The sequence below is a fragment of the Pan paniscus genome, chromosome 12, assembly GCF_029289425.2.
Source record: "Pan paniscus chromosome 12, NHGRI_mPanPan1-v2.0_pri, whole genome shotgun sequence".
Lineage (NCBI taxonomy): Eukaryota > Metazoa > Chordata > Mammalia > Primates > Hominidae > Pan > Pan paniscus.
In genome coordinates, this window is record NC_073261.2 from 47,209,304 (window position 1) to 47,221,537 (window position 12,234).

General features: G+C 41.9%; 1 pseudogene; it reads left to right on the plus strand.

The window, feature by feature from the left end:
- Window positions 1-6,829: 6,829 nt before the first annotated feature.
- Window positions 6,830-9,167, plus strand: LOC100972152 (lithostathine-1-beta-like; annotated as a pseudogene).
- Window positions 9,168-12,234: the final 3,067 nt, after the last annotated feature.

The window sequence follows — 12,234 nt, forward strand, 5'->3', positions numbered from 1 at the left end:
ATAAGTTAATATTGTTAAAGTGTTCATACTACCCAAAGCAATCTACAGTTTCAATGCAATTACCGTTGAATTTCTAATAACATTTTTCACAAAAGTAGGAAAAATAATCTTAAAATTGAGATAGACCCACAAAAGACCCTAGATATTCACAGCAATCTTGAGCCAAAAGAGTAATGCTGGAAACATCATACAACCTGATTTCAAAATATACTACAAAACTATATTAATCAAGACAGCATTGTAGTAGCATAAAAACAAATCCATAGACCAATGGAGCAAAATAGCCCAGAAATAAATCCCCATATTTACAGTCAATGGAGTTTTCAAAGATGCCAAGAATAGATAATGTTGATAAACAGTTTCTTCAATAAATGATGTTGTGAAAGCTTAACGTGCATACATAAAATAATAAAATTAGACACTTATCTCATACTGTACAGAAAAATAAACTCAAAATGGGTAAAGTCTTGAACATAAGACTGGGAACTCTAAAACTACTACAAGAAAACTTAGGGGGAAATGTCACAACATTGTCCATGTTATGACTGTATGACAAAATCAACTGGAAAATCATTTTTTGGTTATAATAGAAAAAACACAAGGGTAAAAAAGCAGAAAGAGACAAATGAGATTGTATCAAAATAAAAACTTCTGCACAGGAAAGGGAACAAATATTAGAGTGAAGAGACTACCTACAGAATGGGAGAAAATATTTACAAAGCATACATATGATAAGAGGTTAATATTCAAACTATATAAGGAACTTAATAACTGGCAAAAAAATACCCCAATTTAAAAAATGGTCAAAGGACCTGAACAAACTTTTCTCCAAAGAAGATACAAATATCTAGAGGTATATGAGGAAAACGGCTTAAGATCAGTTATCACTAGGAAAATTCAAATTAAAACCTCAATGTCATCTCACCTCATACCGGTTACCATGGCTGTAATTAAAAATAAAAGGTAACAGTTGTTGGCAAGAATGCAGGGGAAAGGGGATATTTGTATAGTATTGGTGGTAATGTAAATTGCTATAGCAATTATTCAAAACACTATGGAGATTCCTCAAAAGATTAGAAAAGAATTACTGTATAATCCAGTGATTCCATTTCTGGGGAGATATCCAAAAGAAATGACATCCAATCCCAGCACTTTGGGAGGCCGAGGCGGGCGGATCATGAGGTCAAGAGATCGAGACCATCCTGGCTAACATGGTGAAACTCCATCCCTACTAAAAGCACAAAAAATTAGCAGGGCATGGTGGCGGGCACCTGTAGTCCGAGCTACTCGGGAGGCTGAGGCAGGAGAATGGCGTGAACCCTGGAGGCGGAGCTTGCAGTGAGCCGAGATTGCGCCACTGCACTGCAGCCTGGGCAACAGAGCGAGACTCCGTCTCAAAAAAAGAGAAATGACATCCATATGTCAAGTGATATCTTCACTCCCATGTTCACTTAAACCTTACTCACAATAGTTAAGAGATGGAGTCAAATTCGGTGTCAATCAACAGACGAATGGATAAAGAAAAGTATATACATACAAAGTGGAGTGTTATTCAGCCTTAAAAATAAAGGAAGTCCTGTCATTTGTGACAACATGAATTAACCTGGAGGATGTTATATTAAGTGAAATAATCCAAGCACAGAAAGACAAATACTGCATGATCTCACTTCTATGTAAAATCTAAATGTCTATATATAAATGGCAAAATGTCGTGCTGAGATGAAAAATTCTTTAAAAGTTTAGCTCCCTTATTGGAAGATGAATAATGTGTTTCTTAAAAACCATTTTTTTTTTGTTATGAAATGCCGTGGTCCAATGAGTCTCTTTTTACACCAGCAACACGTATGACCCATGACCAGGACCTCTTTATTGACTCTCAGTATTCTTTTCAAAGTACACATGATTCTGTTTCTTCATTCATTGTACTTGAAATGTAACTAGAGATTTAGTCCTGTTATAATTGTATTAAAATATTTACATTGATATTTGGAGATGCATATATAAAACATTTCAGCTTTGGCTGAAAAAATGTTGCACTGAGGAACATAAACATTGTGTGGAGTTGAGGTATTTAGAAACCAAGAGATATTCTATCAAGAAAATGTTAGCCAGAGATGCTGTCTGTAGAATGTGCATGTAATGTCTTAGGTGCTACTTGAAATTTATCATAGGGATGAGAAAAGTTTTCCAGTTGTATAATGCTTTTGGTGCATTCCTTCTTCAATTCCATCATTTTAAAGATTTTCAAAAGCTTATCATCTCTCTGCTGCCAACTTCCCACAGACCTTTCCTCAGACAATTAAATCCACACAAATCATCTTTTTCTAAAGGTCATAGACTACTCTAAGTGTAAAGAGCCCTCTTGTTTTATGGAGAGAGAAAATAATGTTCAGAGAAGAGTTGAGAGACAATTGTCTCACGTTTCTCCACTTCTTGCAAGCAGAGGCACTTACTGCCATTTTTTCTAGACTATCTTTCAAGAATGTTTGGGTAGTGAAAAATCTTTTTTTTTTTTTTTTTTTGAGATGGAGTCTTGCTCTGTTACGCAGGCTGGAGTGCAGTGGCGCGATCTCGGCTCACTGCAACCTCCGCCCCCCAGGTTCAAGCGATTCTCCTGCCTCAGCCTCTCGAGTAGCTGGGATTACAGGCGTGCTGTAATTTTTGTATTTTTAGTAGAGACAGGGTTTCACCATCTTGGCCAGGCTGGTCTTGAACTCCTGACCTCATGATCCACCTGCCTCGGCCTCCCAAAGTGCTGGGATTACAGGTGTGAGCCACCGCGTCCAGCTGTGAAAAACCTTTAAAAGTAGAGACAGCATCTTCCTCCAGAGCAAAGGGTAGGTTTGCTTACAGTCTTGAAAGTTTCCATTCATAGTGAAGACAGGCATACTTACTCCTAGGTACAATAAAGAAGTCTCCCTCTGAAGCAAAGGGTAGGCTTGCTTGTTGCCCATTATAAGTGATTCAGGTTCGTTCCCTAAACTCTCATAATGTAATTACAGGGGCCATTTCTCCCCTGTAACATAACCCACTCAATGTGAAGGCATCTATCTGGCCCATCGATGTCACCTCCATGAGACTTAGAGTAAGGGAACCTAGGGTGAGTGTGCTGCTGCTTGTTCTGCTTACTGTACCATGAGTAAGTCTACCTTACCTTGCAAGTAGGGTAAAAATCTCAGAAACTTTATAATTCTTGCATGAAGTTAAATGATTTTCGCTTGCAGCACATTGGAAGAAAACAACAACCTCAGCTTTCTTTTTCTTTTCTTTTTTTTTTTTTTTTTTTTTGAGATGGAGTCTTGCTCTGTCACCCCAGCTGGAATGCAGTGGCACATCTCAGCTCACTGCAACCTTGCAACCTCTGCCTCCCGGGTTGAAGCGATTCTCCTGCCTCAGCCTCCCAAGTAGCTGGGATTACAGGTGCCTGCCAATGTGCCTGGCTAATTTTTGTATTTTTAGTAGAGATGGGGTTTCGCCATATTGGCCAGGCTGGTCTCGAACTCCTGACCTCATGATCCGCCCACCTCGGCCTCCCAAAGTCCTGGGATTACAGGTGTGAGCCACTGTACCTGGCCCAGAAACAGCTCAGCTTTCTAAGAATGTCTCCCCAAAGATAACCTGAAGGTAAAACAAATGTCCTTCCAAACATTTGCAAACATCAAATACTGTGGAGTTCAAGAGGATCACAGATTCGGGAATCTTGTAAGAAAATAAGTGTGGAAGAAAATCAACCGAGCACTACTAAAATTTGGGGTTATACAGTCAGAGTTTTTATTAGCCTATCCTCAACAACACTTACGAAAATAAATTTTAGGATTTTTGTTTGTTTCTTTAAGAATTTATCTATATTTCTAAAGCCATCTTCGTAACAACTTTTAAAATGCTGACCATTTAATAGTTGGAATCTTTGAACATTTTGAGTATAAAGTGCCAGAGAATACAATTATAGGTTATTTAACTATGGGGATATGTTCTAAAAAACGCATCCTTAGGTGATTTCATTTTCACGTGAACATCAAAGACTGTACTTACACAAACCTAGATGGGATAGCCTACCAAACACTGGAGGAAAATTGGACAAAGCGTCAGTAGCATAAGACTTTATTTGAAAATGTTCTGGCTGGGCGCGGTGACTCACGCCTGTAATCCCAGCACTTCGGGAGGCCGAGGCGGGTGGATCACGAGATCAGGAGATCGAGACCATCCTGACTAACACGGTGAAACCCCGTCTCTACTAAAAACACAAAAAATTAGCCGGGCGTGGTGGCAGGTGCCTGTCGTCCCAGCTACTCGGGAGGCTGAGGCAGAAGAATGGAGTGAACCCGGGAGGCGGAGCTTGCAGTGAGCACTCCAGCCTGGGCGACAGAGCAAAACTCCGTCTCAAAAAAAAAAAAAAAAAAAAAAGAAAAGAAAATGTTCTTGGCCTAAGAAGAGTCCCAAGGGCCATTCTGACTTGGGGCAGGAAGGTGAAATGTTTTATGGGGTTTTAGCAAGGGTACTTCAGCCACCATCAAGGATAGAGGGACTGTTCCTGAGGATTAGCAGTCATAAATTGAGTAATTTGAATTTACTCAAAAGATATGAAGATAAATCGTTAGGGGATGAAGTATTATGCAAGTGAGGATTAGTTGGAGGAGGGGGACATTAGCTGAAAGGGCATGAACATGAAAGCCCAGAGGAAATGTCTTAGGTATGAAGTCTTAGGTATCATTTCTTTTGATTTTTTGTGGGAAATAGAGTAATTGTTCCCCTTATACAAGTTTGAGTGAGGTTCATCGCAGAGGAGCATGAATTATTTGCCATGCTGTGCTATGCAGAATTATGACCCCCATGACCCTTGATGTTATATAATGTGTGCCCTATGAATGTGAGCAGAACCTGTAAATAGGATGAGATTGAAAAACCACAACTATGTTATATTATATGGCAAAAGGGATTCTTGAAGATACAATGAAGGTTACTAATTCATTGATCTTGTATCAATAAGAAAGGAGGTTTTGGGAGATTCCTGGAGGGGCCCAGTCTAATCACATGAGCCATTTGAAAGCAGATAATTTTCTCTGACTGGCAGCATAAGGGGAAGTCAAGAAATTCAAAGGCCAAAAAGAATTCACTGTCCTGGTGCTAGCTTAGAAGATGGAGGGGTTCTTGTGCCAAGGAATCTAGCTGAGACTGGCACCTAAGCTGATAGCCAGCAAGGAAGTGGGAACCTCAGTGCTACAACTCTACAACTACAAGGAACTGAATTCAGTCAATAACCTGAATGAGAGTGAAAGTTTGTCACACAGCCAAGTTAAACTAATAAACTGACTTTACAGGGGAAAAACATAAATGGGTATTAGTCTAGAATCCTCTTGTGAGTTATAATTACCTTCTCCAAAGATCAAAGACCTGGTACCTCTAAAATTTTAATGAACAGATCTTAACCTATCTTCTGGTGTATTATAAGGCTATTTTAATCTATGCTAAGGAGACAACGTGAAGGAAAATTCTTAGGTCTGGCCCTATTGTGTTCTTTAATTGGCTAAATAGAGAAAATGCCAATGTTGAAAAGAACCAATAGGAAATCCTACTGTTTGGTAGGATCAGAAGGCAAGCCAGCAAATCCAGTAAGGGAGATTCTCAGAAAGAACCTGGAGCTCCTTTTGCAAAAGATAGAGAGTGATCTTGATCATTTTAAAAGTGTGCTCAACAGAGGAAGAAAAGCATAGGCTTTTCAGCTACTGTGGGACAGTCCAAATTGAAATGCATGAGTGGTTTGAGAAGTACATAAAGGTTATAACAGGGTGATGCAGGCAGTGGTCTTGTCAGGAAATGGACAGTGCAGAAGGACTGACCATACATGGACTGACAGAACCTGCAAGTGGAGGGTGCTCAGAGACCAAAACAAACAAACAACAACAACAACAACAGTATATTAGACTAAGAAGGAGAAAAAAAGAAGAATTGAGTTTTAGCTCCGCTTTCTTCCATAGTACAGTATTGGATAAGTCAATTAAGTTACCAATATTTTAAACTCTATTTGTCCCACTGCTCCAAACAGGGATGCTCCATAACCATTCAGCAGCTCCCTTCTCCCTGTGTCTCAAAGACGGCCCTACTCCAGGTTCTCACTCTCTCTGCCTCTACTACTGCTGGCCTAGCCTGCATAACAGCTGCCAAGATTCCTGGAAGGTCTCAGCTGCTTGCTGGATCTTCAGGGCTACAGGATAGGACATCTGGTTTCTGCTGAGCAAGGGCAAGGTCTGCCTTGAACTTGGAAAGGTTTCCAGTTTAGGGGAAGGGACTTCATCTGTGGCCGTTCCCAGGATATGCCAGGAAGAGCTCCTCTTGATGCCAGAATCTCTTACTGTCAATGCCCTCTGTAGAACCGCTGTCTCTCACTCCTTGCTCCACCCCGGCTTAAATACTGTGGCTCTTCTCTCAGATCCTGTTATACATCTCTACCATTACCTAGCCTGAAAAGCCACCTCAGATTCAGCCAACAGGTAAGTGGGCATTACAGGAGAAGGGCACCTTTCACAAGGGCTGTAATCTAAAATCTTGTGGAAGATACAGCATCATCTGTCCAAGAGGTGTCAGCAGTAACGAAGCCTCAGTAGAAGCCAAAGTTATTTTGGGTTACTGAGCCTGTATAGTTTCCAGATTCTCAAGAGAAATATATGGGAATGTAGATATCTCAGAGGACCTTCCTGCTGTCAGGAATTCAGAGGAGGAAATAAGGAAGGTAATAGGTGCTCTGCTCTCATTCTCTCAAACCCTCTTCCCTGTGTTTTCCTATAGAGATTGCTGATTTGCTCCTTAAGCAAGAGATTCACTGCTGCTCAGCATGGCTCAGACCAACTCATGCTTCATGCTGATCTCCTGCCTGATGTTCCTGTCTCTGAGCCAAGGTGAGATTTTTTTCCCCCACACATACCTCCCACAACCCCAGCCCTGAAGCCCTCACTCTATCCTCATGCATATGAGTTCACTTGAGAAAAAGCAGAGTCAAGTTCAGGGGTTGTTTTGTGTTGTTCAGTGATATTTATTGCTGATCTCATCCCATTCAAAAACATCCTCACCTCACTAGGGAGTTAGAGATGGAACTTAGCATGATCCTTTATCAGTGACCACTGCAGTTGGCATTGGTTTATCATATTAATGCTACTCATGATGGGGGGTGTTGAGGATGTCTGTATGTAGACAGTCATTAGTGGAATGGGGAGCTTGTGTGTAGAGAAACTGGACAGGCTTGAGAAAGAAGCCTCAGTCCTTCAAGGAAGAAAAAGCCATAAGTAAAAGGGACAATGGGGACACTTTTCATGAGCCTATTCATTGTGTGCTCTTGTCTTGAGCAAAGACATCTTGAGAGCCTATAGGTAAGATGCAGAAGGGCAGAAGTGACCAATCGCTTCGTGACCTGTAGGATCCTTCTATTCCTATAAAGAATCCTCAGAAGCTCCTACCTCATATTTTAGCCTTTACCTTGCCCTGAGGGTCTTTCTTAATTGTCTCTCTTTTCCCAGGACAGGAGGCCCATGCTGAGTTGCCCAAGGCCCAGATCAGCTGCCCAGAAGGCACCAGTGCCTAAGGCTCCTACCGCTACTACTTTAATGAAGACCATGAGACCTGGGTTTATGCAGATGTGAGTGAGGAGAGCAGTGTGGGAAGGGAGGCTCACGAAGGGAGGGGAAGCTGCCACTCTCCAGTGTGTTCAGTGGCTGATATGAGATGAGACTAATCCCCTCCCTATCCAATCATCAGCCTAAAACTTTCCAATCTACTTCATCCCATAATTCAGCACAGAGATGCTGGTGGTCAGTGACAGCATCATCAGGGACATTTCTGTGCTGTCCTTTTTCTGTTACATCCTCTGGGAGGGCTCAATATGTCTCCCACACTTTCCTCCTTCACTGAGTGCTCCATTTTCTTCTCCAACAGCTCTACTTCCAGAACATGAATTCAGGTAACCTGGTGTCTGTGCTCACCCAGGCTGAGGGTGCCTTTGTGGCTTCGCTGATTAAAGAGAGTGGCACCAAGGATAGCAATGTCTGGATTGGCCTCCATGACCCCCACCGGGTCAGTCTGCTGCATCTTCTACCTCCTGATTATCAGGTTCCAGAGGGTCCGACGTCTGGCACCTCAAGCATCAGTTTTTACTATATTATGATAAAAGCAACCTCTCTATAAATCATATAATGTAAAGGATATCAAGGTTCTCCATAGGTTCTTAGAGATAAGCTTAAAGCTGAATTTCCTGTGTGTTTCAGGCATTCACAGATAAACTCATTCTCTCTACTTCTAGGGTAACATCTTTATGTATCTATTATGTACCTCTTATCTATTGTGTTATCATCTCTGTTATAGAAGAGCCTTTTGTAGACCATATAGAAAAAGATTATAGAGGAGGAGAATCTACTGCTGGCAATCGGGAACCGCAAGGTATACTAAATAATATATCAACAACTAATGGCCATCTAATGCTATGCTGGATATGAACTTTTGGGGCCTCAGGAAAGAAAAACCAGGAACTAGTTTCAATAATGAGATTTCATGGTTCCCTGTGGCAAATTTAGAACACTTATCGTTTGGCAGGACACAGAGAGGTAGGTGAACATTCCAGGAAAGAAGAAGCTTAGAGAAAATGTGGAGGAAATAATATGACACTTAGAGAAAAAGGCAGGTTTATTCTTGTCTTATGTCTTGACCTGTTTCTGAGTGCGAACACAAACCAGGTGTTTCTATCTCTTTCTGAGTCACGTCTGCCCCTATTCTGGCCCTTCCCCATCTAGAACTGCCATTATCACTGGAGCAGTGGGTCCCTGGTCTCCTACAAATCCTGGGACATTGGATCCCCAAGCTGTGCCAATACTGCCTACTGTGCTAGCCTGACTTCAAGCTCAGGTGAGAGGCACAGAATCCACACACTTATTGCCATCCTCTCCTATTTATCTCTGAGGATCGACCGGGGACTGGGATAGAGGAAGGGTGAGCTCCTCATTCAGGAAATAGAGGAGTGTTTCCTCTTTATTTTTGCTGAGTCCTGCAGCCAGGAGGGTAATACACTCTGACCCCCTCAGTCTGAATCTTCTCATTGTCTTATAGGATTCAAGAAATGGAAGGATGATTCTTGTAAGGAGAAGTTCTCCTTTGTTTGCAAGTTCAAATACTGGAGGCAATTGTAAAATGGACGTCTAGAATTGGTCTACCAGTTACTATGGAGTAAAAGAATTAAACTGGACCATCTCTCTCCATATCAATCTGGACCATCTCTCCTCTGCTAAATTTGCATGACTGATCTTTAGTATCTTTACCTACCTCAATTTCTGGAGCCCTAAACAATAAAAATAAACATGTTTCCCCCATAGTGCTGTCTTCTGTGCCTGCTATTTCCCCACCTAATGCCTGGGTAGTTGGGATGGCAGTGATTGTAGCACTCTAGAGGTTGCTTCGGCCCATTCACTTTTAAAAACTTTGTCCACATATCATGCATGTTGGACTCAAGGGTTTATGAACATATGGTGGCCTTGCTTATGACAATGTTAAGAAGATAAGGATTTCACTCACCACCCACATATTTCCATGGACCCAGTGTCAGAGAAATTATTACTGTTGATTTACAAGTGACTGGAGTGTTTGGTACTCTAAAGAGGTTCACATACCTGTGGCCTGAGGAAGGCACATCTGTGCTTTGTTATACAAGTTGAAGCTATGACTGAAGTGTTAATTTGAGAATTGTCAGGTCTACAGTGTTGAATGCATTGGTGTTGGAATGACTAGAGGCTTGGTGGCCAGCAATGTTGGTTAAATGGCGCTCCTGGAATGAACGGCTAAATGAATAATAAATTAGATTAATAAAATACTCAGGCATAGTTATTTAATAATCCTATCTTCATATACAGTCAAATTCTGAAGTACTGATGTTAGGACTTTAATGAATTAATTTTGTGGGAACACCATTCGGCCCGTAACACCAACAGCATCAGTAATACTATTACCCGGGATTTAATAAAACAATGCAATCAAAAGGCACATATTGTCAATCTGAATTACAACAACAACAAAATCTATTTATGAGCTATGAATAAATTGACTTAGATTCACAGACACTGTGGAGATGAAAGTGACTCCATCTTGGGTGCTAATCTGCCATGTTGACTTTTGATTAGCCCCAGTCGTGGGAATGCTTCCTGATTCCTACATTATTTACTGTCCTTAGGGTAAGAACATATACTTACTAGAAATCTTGCCTTTAGATAAAAACAATCTTGAGGTCTTTGCACAAATGATAGGCTATAGTGAACCTAGCATTCTTGTCTGTTTGGAAGGGTTGCCTCTAATTGTCTGTATAGAGCACGTGCACTCTTTCCCTGTGGTACATAAGCCCTGGGGCCAGGGAGTAACAGTGTGGAGATCTCCCTGTATGTGGCCGCCAAGACCACACTTCTGTCTGTATGTTCCCCAGCAAATCACCCTTTACTGACAAACTGGACTGCTCTGCCTCATTGTTCAGTTTCTTGGCTCCTTTCGTGTTTGGTGGTTGCTTTGCATACATGGTCATTTATGAAACAACTGGGGAGTCAGTCAATAGGGGTCCAGGAACCAAAGTATGGGCAAAAGGCAGGAAACATATGTGGAGGAAATCCTGGCAGGCCCCCCTCATCTATGTGGGGTGGTGTTGGCTACTTGCTAGATGCCTGTGGACCATCATGTGAGTACAGAGATGCCCTGAAAATGCTGGAGGGTCTAGAATGCTTGTTAGTAGAACATCTTACAGCTCACTGGGGTAAGGAAGTTCACCAGGTGGCTGAGACAGAGGGTTGGCCACTGTTACGGATTGTGGGAATGGCCACAGAAGTGTAGTTAGCAGCTAAGATGAAGGTACTAAGACTAGAGGAAGAATTACCATTAGAAAAGGATATGTGGACCTCCACATCCATGTTTGCATCTAGTCTGGCAGATAAGCTCAAAACTCAGGATACTCACCTGGAACCCCTAGCCTGCTGCATTATATGGTTAGGTGGGAGAGAGCTGTGTTGGCCAAAAGTGCAAGCTGTTCTTCCTAAATTGGACTGGAATGCTAAGACTTGTTGTCCTTGGGAACCAATTAGTGAGTGAGATGAAGACATACCTCAGGAGGAGGAGGAGAATTATCCTTCCTTTTTGAGAGCAAGACCTCTCATGCAAAAGAAAACAAAAGCCCAACGCCTGCAGCCAGGTGGTAATGGACAACCTTTTCAGGAAAACTTCAATGTCCAAAATTACACCTTGGCAGAATTATTGAACATAGCAAAAACTTTCAAAGAGCAGCCAATAGAAAGCTGAGCCACACGGATGATGCAGCGAAGAAAACCTAGTGTGAATGGCATTTCCTTAGCAGAAAGTGAAGCTGATACAATGAGTACTGTAACCACCCAATCTGCTTTGAGACAGCGTTGCCTAGTGCTGGAACTGCTGAGAGCAAGCACAGTCTTATAGACCAGATTATCCTGGCTGTGACAGAGGCTTGGCCAAATAAAGGGGACTTTCCGGGTCAAACTCTGGTAAGGTGAACTCTGGAGGAAACAAGGACCAATTTAAAGGAGTTGGTCACGCTCAGGCCATCTATGCCCAGCAATTTGCAGGACCAAATAAGGCCGTGTTTACCATAGGCAAAAAAATATATATATATAATAATAATAAGTTGTTGCAAGCTGCCCCGTCCCCACCACCCCTGGAATTGCTATGGTTCTTTCCTATGCCTCTTAAGCCCTCTTGTGGGACAAGATATATATTACATGAGGAAGCTGTAGCTAATCTTGGAAAAAATGAAAAGGAAAGAGATAAGGTCTGTCTGTTTGCTAAAAAAAAAAAAAAAGGTGGGGGAGGGGGTGGAGAAGAAGAAGCCAAGTCTGCCAGACTAAAAAAGGGAGGAATGAATGGCCTAGTTAGGATTACCAGGAAGCAGATATGGTATGATCTGATCTCAGCTGGAGAAGACAAAAAATAGATCAGGAACACAATGCCGTATTAGTGGGCCTTTGGAAAAACCTGGCACCTGATCAACATGTTAGACTACTTCCTAGTGCCCCACCATAATAGAGAGTAGACGAGGAAACTTCACATAAAAGAACCCCAATCTCTGCATTCCAGGGGCGACTCCTCCCCAGCCTAGAGACTGTTGCCTCCACCTGCCAGCAATAGGAGGCAAACAGGCCCCACGTGGATCTCACAATCTATTGAAGTCCAAAAAACAAGCAGAAAGGCTTAGCC